Source organism: Lotus japonicus, chromosome 1 (genome assembly GCF_012489685.1).
Source record: "Lotus japonicus ecotype B-129 chromosome 1, LjGifu_v1.2".
In the NCBI taxonomy this organism is placed as follows: Eukaryota; Viridiplantae; Streptophyta; class Magnoliopsida; order Fabales; family Fabaceae; genus Lotus; species Lotus japonicus.
In genome coordinates, this window is record NC_080041.1 from 43,227,162 (window position 1) to 43,235,262 (window position 8,101).

Below are 8,101 nucleotides of genomic sequence, written 5' to 3' on the forward strand. Positions count from 1 at the left end.
AGTGGTGTTCCCAGACTCGGATCTTTTCGAGTATCTTTCTATTAACCACATTAGTGCATCGTTGAGCGAGGGCACTCAGAAGTACTTTTCATTGCTAAGTCTGGAGGGGAAGAAGGAATCGGATATTCAAGGTATTCCGGTGGTTCGAGATTTTGCGGATGTTTTTCCTGGAGATGTACCTGGACTGCCGCCTGTACGCGATGTGGAGTTTGTGATCGACATTGTACCCGGAACTGGACCGATTTCGATTGCACCTTACCGTATGGCACCTGCGGAGTTAGCGGAGTTGAAATCTCAGTTGGAGGATCTTTCGGCAAAAGGATTCATTCGACCAAGTGTTTCACCGTGGGGAGCGCCAGTGCTGTTAGTTAAGAAGAAAGACGGAAGGTCGAGATTGTGTGTGGACTATCGACAACTGAACAAGGCGACGATCAAGAACAGATACCCGTTGCCGAGGATAGATGATTTGATGGATCAATTACGAGGGGCTGCTGTATTTTCAAAGATAGATTTGAAATCAGGCTATCATCAGATCAGAGTGAAGACTGAGGATATACCGAAGACTGCATTCAGAACACGCTACGGACACTACGAGTACCTAGTGATGCCGTTTGGAGTGACAAATGCACCTGCTGTTTTCATGGATTACATGAACCGCATCTTTCATGAGTTCTTAGATCGGTTTGTGGTGGTGTTTATTGATGACATATTGATCTATTCAAAGGACGCAAAGGAACATGAAGGACATTTGCGACAAGTTTTACAAGTATTGAGAGAGAAGAAGCTGTATGCGAACCCTTCCAAGTGTGAATTCTGGCTGGAGGAAGTTAATTTCTTAGGCCACGTTATCTCAAAGGAAGGCATAGCTGTGGATCCGGCGAAAGTGGAGACTGTTTTGGCTTGGGAGCAACCGAAGACAGTGACGGAGATCAGAAGTTTTGTGGGTTTGGCTGGATATTATAGACGCTTCATTGAGGGATTTGCCAAGATCGTTGGACCTTTGACTCAACTGACGAGGAAGGATCAACCTTTTGCATGGACTGAGGCGTGTGAATCAAGTTTTCAGACTCTGAAGGAACGTTTAACGACGTCACCTGTGCTTATTTTGCCGCAACCGGAGGAACCTTATGAGGTTTATTGTGATGCTTCGTATCAAGGCTTGGGATGTGTGTTGATGCAACATCGAAAAGTGGTGGCTTATGCTTCGAGACAGTTGAAGACTCATGAGAAGAACTATCCGACTCATGATTTGGAGTTAGCTGCCATTGTGTTTTCGCTGAAAATCTGGAGACATTACCTCTATGGTTGTACTTTCACGATATTTAGCGATCACAAGAGCCTTAAATACTTGTTTGATCAGAAGGAGCTGAACATGAGGCAACGAAGATGGATGGAGTTCATCAAGGATTATGAGTTTACGTTGCAATATCACCCTGGGAAGGCGAATGTAGTTGCTGATGCTTTGAGCAGAAAGATGCATGTCTCGTCAATGATGGTTAAAGAGCTGGAGTTGCTAGAACAATTTCGAGATATGAGTTTAGGTGTGACACCGTCTGAGGGAAAGTTGAAGTTCGGTATGATCAGAATTGCCAGTGGACTGATGGAAGAGATTAGAGAGCAACAACTGCAAGATGAGTTTCTGCTGGAGAAGAGGAACTTAGTGATTCAAGGGAAAGACCCGGAATTCAAGATCGGAACTGACGATATCTTAAGATGCAAGGACAGAGTGTGTGTACCCAATAATCCAGAATTGAGAAGGCTGATCATGGATGAAGGGCACAAGAGCAAATGGAGTAATCATCCGGGAATGACCAAGATGTATCAAGATTTGAAGCTGAATTTCTGGTCGCCAGGAATGAAGAAACAAGTGGCCGAGTATGTAGCTGCATGTTTGACTTGTCAGAAGGCCAAGGTAGAGCATCAAAGACCTGCTGGTATGCTACAGAGTTTAGACGTGCCAGAATGGAAATGGGATAGTATATCCATGGATTTTGTGGTGGCTTTGCCAAGAACACAGAAGAGACATGATTCGATTTGGGTGATTGTAGATCGTTTGACCAAGTCAGCGCATTTTCTACCAGTGAGAACTACCTACAATGTGGAGAAGTTGCCTGAGATCTATGTGGCGGAGATTGTGAGACTACATGGAGTTCCGACAAGTATTGTGTCTGATCGGGATCCAAAGTTTACTTCGCACTTTTGGGGAGCTCTTCATGATGCGTTAGGAACCAAGCTGAGGTTGAGTTCGGCGTATCATCTACAAACTGACGGGCAAACAGAGAGAACTATTCAGTCGTTAGAGAATCTATTGCGTGCTTGTGTATTAGACAACAGACGAAGCTGGGATGATCTCCCGCCATTGATCGAATTCACATACAACAATAATTTTCATGCGAGCATTGGGATGGCACCGTATGAAGCTTTGTATGGTCGAAAGTGTAGGACACCGTTGTGTTGGTATCAAGATGGGGAGAGTTTGTTGATTGGGCCAGAAATGCTGCAACAGACGACTGAGAAGGTTAAGCAGATCAGAGAACAGATGAGAGCTTCACAGAGCAGACAGAAGAGTTATGCTGATCAGAGACGTAGAACCCTAGAGTTTGAGGAAGGTGACCATGTGTTTCTACGAGTTACTCAGACTACGGGAGTTGGACGAGCTATTAAGTCGAGGAAGCTCACGCCAAAGTTTATTGGGCCTTATCAAATCACTCGACGTGTTGGACCAGTTGCGTATCAGATTACACTACCACCATTTCTTTCCAACATTCATGACGTGTTTCATGTGTCGCAGTTGAGGAAGTACATTCCAGATCCGACTCATGTAATCGAGCCAGACAATGTTGAATTGAAGGATGATTTGACCTTTGAGGCACCGCCAGTGAGTATTGGGGATAGGAGAGTGAAACAGCTGAGGGGAAAGCAGATTCCGTTGGTAAAGGTGATATGTAACAAGGATACGGGGGATGCTACATGGGAATTGGAAGATAAGATTAAGGAATTGTACCCCGGACTTTTTGCTGAACTCTGAGTTTCGAGGTCGAAACTTTCTTTTTGGAGGGGAGTATTGTAAGACCTGAATTTTCAGAACAAGCTAGTTTCCGACTCACGCGTAGGATCAGTGTAAGCGTGACAGGAGTTTGATATTTGAGGAAGATTAATGAAGAAGAAAGTTCAGGAATTGCTTGAGGAATGTTGCGTAGTCGTTTTCGGAGTTAGTGTGAGTCGTCTGCACACTTGCCTTAGGGCGAGCGTGTCCAGAATAGGCTATTTCGCTCTTAAAGCAACGTTTTAAGTGAGATTTCAAACTCTGGGAAAATTTAAAGATTCTCTTTATTTTTCCATCGACCAGCGTTTCATTTCGGAACTCTGGACTGTACGCACGATAGGTTTCACTTTTCGGATGTCCGCCGACGCTAATTTCTTTGCTTCGAAACCCTAGTTTTGAGCGATGGATGAAGACTTTTTCTATTCGGGACTTCTAACGAAGATTCCGTCCGCGTTGCCAGACTTGTTTCGACATTTCCAATCTTTCTTCAGTAGGGAGTTTTGTCGTCTGAGCATCACAGCAAAAAGTAGTTTTTCGGGGCAGATTAACCGACACCGCTTTTGAGTTTTTCGATATCGTTTTTCCCAAATCTTAGATGTTTGTTTTGAGTTCTGGAATTCTGACGCCAGAATCTCTCTTAGAATTCCACGGTGATCGTGCTGCAAAAATCGGAATCGCGAAATTTTCATTTTCCCGCGATTTCACCCGCCTATAAATAGGCGAAAAAGCAAAAATCTTGCCATTTCACCCATTCAAGGCCGCGGTTTGTGGAGAGAGAGATTGAGAGGAGAGATTTTCGCGAAATCTTGACCAATCTTCGTGCAGTTCGTCCCTACTTCTAGGTATCGAGGTAACTATCATGAATCCTGCCTCTGATTTCTGTTTCTGCTGAGTTTCTGAAGTCGTTTCTGTGCTCTAAGTTTTGAGTTTTTTCTAAAATTGTCCGATTTCTCTGATTTCTCGCTTGGGTTATGTTCCTTATGTTCCCCTGAGTCTTAAATCTCTGTCAGTAAACTCTGATTGCGATTCAGTTGTCCAGGATCTGAAAAATTGACTCAAAACTCTTTTTGTCTCACATTTCGAAACTTTATTGTCGTAAAGCTATAATCTGACTTCGTGCCTTTAGGATTTGTCGTCACGGATGTCATGAGGATCAATACTGTCAAATCTGTTTTCAGAACTGATAACTTTGAAGTTTTGAGCCTTTATTTTGGACCAAAATGCCCCTGCGTAGTCGTATTTCGACCCGATTGTCCGAAAATTGTTCTGACAGTTTCTTTGCCTTGGTTTTACCCTAAAACTACCTTGTGAATTGATTTAATCGAAGAAAAAGAGCCGAAGCCCTTTTCTCCTTAAGGCCGTGGGCTATTTCCTAAGGGGGGGAGTTTTTCGTTTTCGAAAACTTGTCTTTTCGTACCCGATTGTCGTATTCTGAAGCTTTGATGCTTTGTCTATCGTTTATGTATTGTTTTTCGATCGAACTAATCGATTTTGTTTGGATTCTGCTTTGTTTTTCTCCGAGGTTCAGTTGAAGGAACTTTGGAATATTCAGAGCAACTGTTTGAGGACAACCTTGATTTCGAAGCTGGAGCAGCTCGAGGTTAGGGAAACTTACATATATATTAGCTATGATTGCATGATAGGCGTCGATAAATTCGACTAATGCTTTGCTATGATATTGATTATGATGATGGTTTATTGTTATGAATGTTTTCATAACTTATGATGTTGATGTTGTGTTGGATTGAGCGTTTTGACGCAACTTCGGAGTGGAGATTCATTGATCTGGTGATCTTTGATATTTTGGGTTGGATGAACAACCCTGGGCAAGTTCAAATGAGGGGTTTGAGACTTAGCCAATTGTTGGGAATTGTTGAAATACTTAGACTTTCCCCGGGAAACTCCTTTGGGTGGTTGGTTTTCGGAAAACTTAGAATGGTTAGGATTTCGAAAACTAAAGACTTGGGAAACCTAGACTTTGAGAAATAAACTCATAACCTGACTAATCTGAATTGGAATCATTTTTATTAACGTTTAAGAATAGGAAAGCTGAAGGGGAAAATATTTACGAAAGACGGGGAAAAGTCGACTTTGTTGTGGGTTGGGAGAGCTATCGGAATTGGGGAAAGCCACTAAGGTGAGCTATGGTGATGATTGAAAGTCACCGAGTACCTTAGTACTCTTGTTAATCGAGTGGTGTTGTATTGACCGACGCCAACTCTGGGTTTTGGGAGTGTTGTTGGAGCTGTGTTGTATTGACCGACACTTAGTGCTCTTGTTGTTTGGGCTGTGTTGTATTGACCGACACTAGACCCTTGTGTATTTTTGTTGATGGAGTTGTGTTGTATTGACCGACACTTACTCCGAGTTGTGTTGTATTGACCGACACTAACTCATTGGGTTTGGTTGAGATTGGGTTGTGAGCTAGACACTTTCGTGGTAAGGACGATTCGTTGTTTGGCTAACCACGTTGCATTCAATCGGGTGAATAACGGGAATGGTTCACCTGTGCATATCATGGTGAATAACGGGAATGGTTCACCTTGCATAAATGATGAATAACGGGAATGGTTCATCATATGGTGAATAACGGGAATGGTTCACCAAGGATGAATAACGGGAATGGTTCATCCAGGATGGATTTCATCCAGGATGGATAACGGGAATGGTCCATCCATAGTGAAGAACGGGAACGCGTCACAAATCCGGATTCATAATTGCATTTCACGCATACATTCATGCTGACTGAGATTGTGTGCTGTTTGTTTATTGAGGCAGTGTTAGAGCCATAACATGCTAGGATTACTTATATGCTTATATAACAACTTATATATATATACCCTGTCACATGTTGAGTGTATATGTACTTATTGCTGTGAGTTGACCCTAGCGCCTTGGCTTTGTTTGTATGTTTGTCTTTGGGCGGTCGGCCTGCTGCCAGATGCCGATGGCCGACTGGTTCTCGACGGTCTCTCCCTCGGGGGGGGATCAGATATGAGTTGCTGGAGAGCGATGCCCCCACCGCTTGGGTGATCGATGTGGCTGGTCACCGGGCGACGTATAGGGGAAGGGTCATGGAGGACCAGACGGATGAGCGAGGACGCCTGCTGAGAGGAGTTCTACGGCGTATGGAGCTGAGTTTTGACTTGCCGCCCTCAGTTCACTGTGGACCAGGCACTGGACATGCACCACCTCCGACTTCACCTTCTTTTTAGGAGGACCCAGAGGAGATCGAGCCTGCTGCTGCTGCTACACCTGTTGTGCCACCTCCGGCTACTGCCATCGCTTCTACCGACGTGGCGTCGTCCTCTAGGCTCGTACAGCCGAGGAGGGAGTCTGTTGTCCCATCTGCCTCACGTCTCTTATCTTTGTCTTCACCGCACGGCTACCGTGTGGACACCTTGATGAGGGTGGAGGAGGAGGATGTTCTCACAGGAGAGGTGGATGTGGAGACCGGCTCGACTAGGGCGGTGCGCAGGACAGTGAGGAGGGAGGTTATGGACTTGGACACCGAGATGATTACGGTGGATTCCGACTCTGACTCCGAGAGCAGTGGGGATAGCTACTCGCCGAGCAGCGATGAGGAGGAGGAGGATTGGTGAGCTGAGCTGGGAGGGTAGGTTAGGGTTAGTGACATTTGTTGTGTAGAGCTCTGATCGTCAGTTTCTTTTGGGGACAGGGTAGGTTCCGATGTGTGGCTTTTTGTGTGGTTCTTTTGAGGAGGATCACAGAGAGTCTGTCGGAGTATAGGGGTCTTCCTTTCAGGCCATTTTTGAGTGCCAACTTTCTCTTGGATAACTGTATTTTGATACTTTTACTCACAGTTCTGGTTTGTATATTTGCCTGCGGGCGTACTACTTTGGAGTCACTGCGGCTTCGCGTGACATGGAGTGCAGCCGAGGCTGTACAGATGTATATATTTGTATATCGGTTAGTTTAGTTGTTGGGTGTTGTCTTTACTTCTTTATCGCTTTGATTTAAAGGAAAGAAACGAAAAAAAATTACTTGTTTTCCGCGTAAAGTTTATTTTTGGTTACTAAAGTGACACCTGGAAATCGGGGTGTTACATGACTCACAAAGATGGGGTCTCTGTCACTTATGACAGTATTTGGAATGCCATGAAGTCTTACTATTTCTCTGACAAAAACCTCAGCAATAGACTTAGCAGTGTAAGGGTGTTTAAGTAAGATGAAGTGGCTGTACTTGGATAGCCTATCCACTACCACCAAAATAGCTTCATAACTCTTAGACTTGGGTAGGCCAATGATAAAGTCTAAGGATAGATCCTCCCAAACAGCATTGGGGACAGGAAGAGGTTGGAGCAACCCTCCTGGTGACATTGCATTGTACTTCTGCCTCTGACAGGTATCGCAAGCCCTGACAAAATCTCTCACTGTCCTTTGCATTCCTACCCAGTATAGAGACTCAGCCAACCTTCTATAAGTCCTTAAGAACCCTGAATGACCCCCAGTAGGAGAGCCATGATATTCCTGCAGTAACCAAGGAGTTGAAGGTGATGTAGGGGATAGAACTAGCCTGCCTTGATATAGTAGTACCCCTTGCTGGATAGAGAAACCCGGTTTGGATTGTGGGTCTTGCTGCACGTCCTGTAACAGATTCTTGATGTAAGGGTCAGAGGCTATCTCTTCCAGTAGCTTCTTCCTATCATCCCACAAGGGAAAAGACACTAGGCTAAAGAAATCACTCTCATCACCGCGTCTAGAGAGAGCATCTGCAGCCTTATTTTCCTGGCCTGGTTTGTACTTCACTTCAAACTGATAGCCAAGGAGTTTTGCCAACCAACATTGTTGACCAGGAGATGATATTTTCTGTTGCAAGAAATGTTTCAAGCTTTTGTGGTCAGTGTACACAGTGAAAACTTCCCCAACAAATAGTGTCTCCAATGTTGTATGCATAGAACCAAAGCCATAAGCTCCTTCTCATATACAGACTTGGTTAAATTGCCATTGGATAGGGCCTTGCTGAAGTAGGCTATTGGCTGTCTTTGTTGCATCAACACAGCCCCAATGCCTCTCCCAGCTGCATCACATTCCA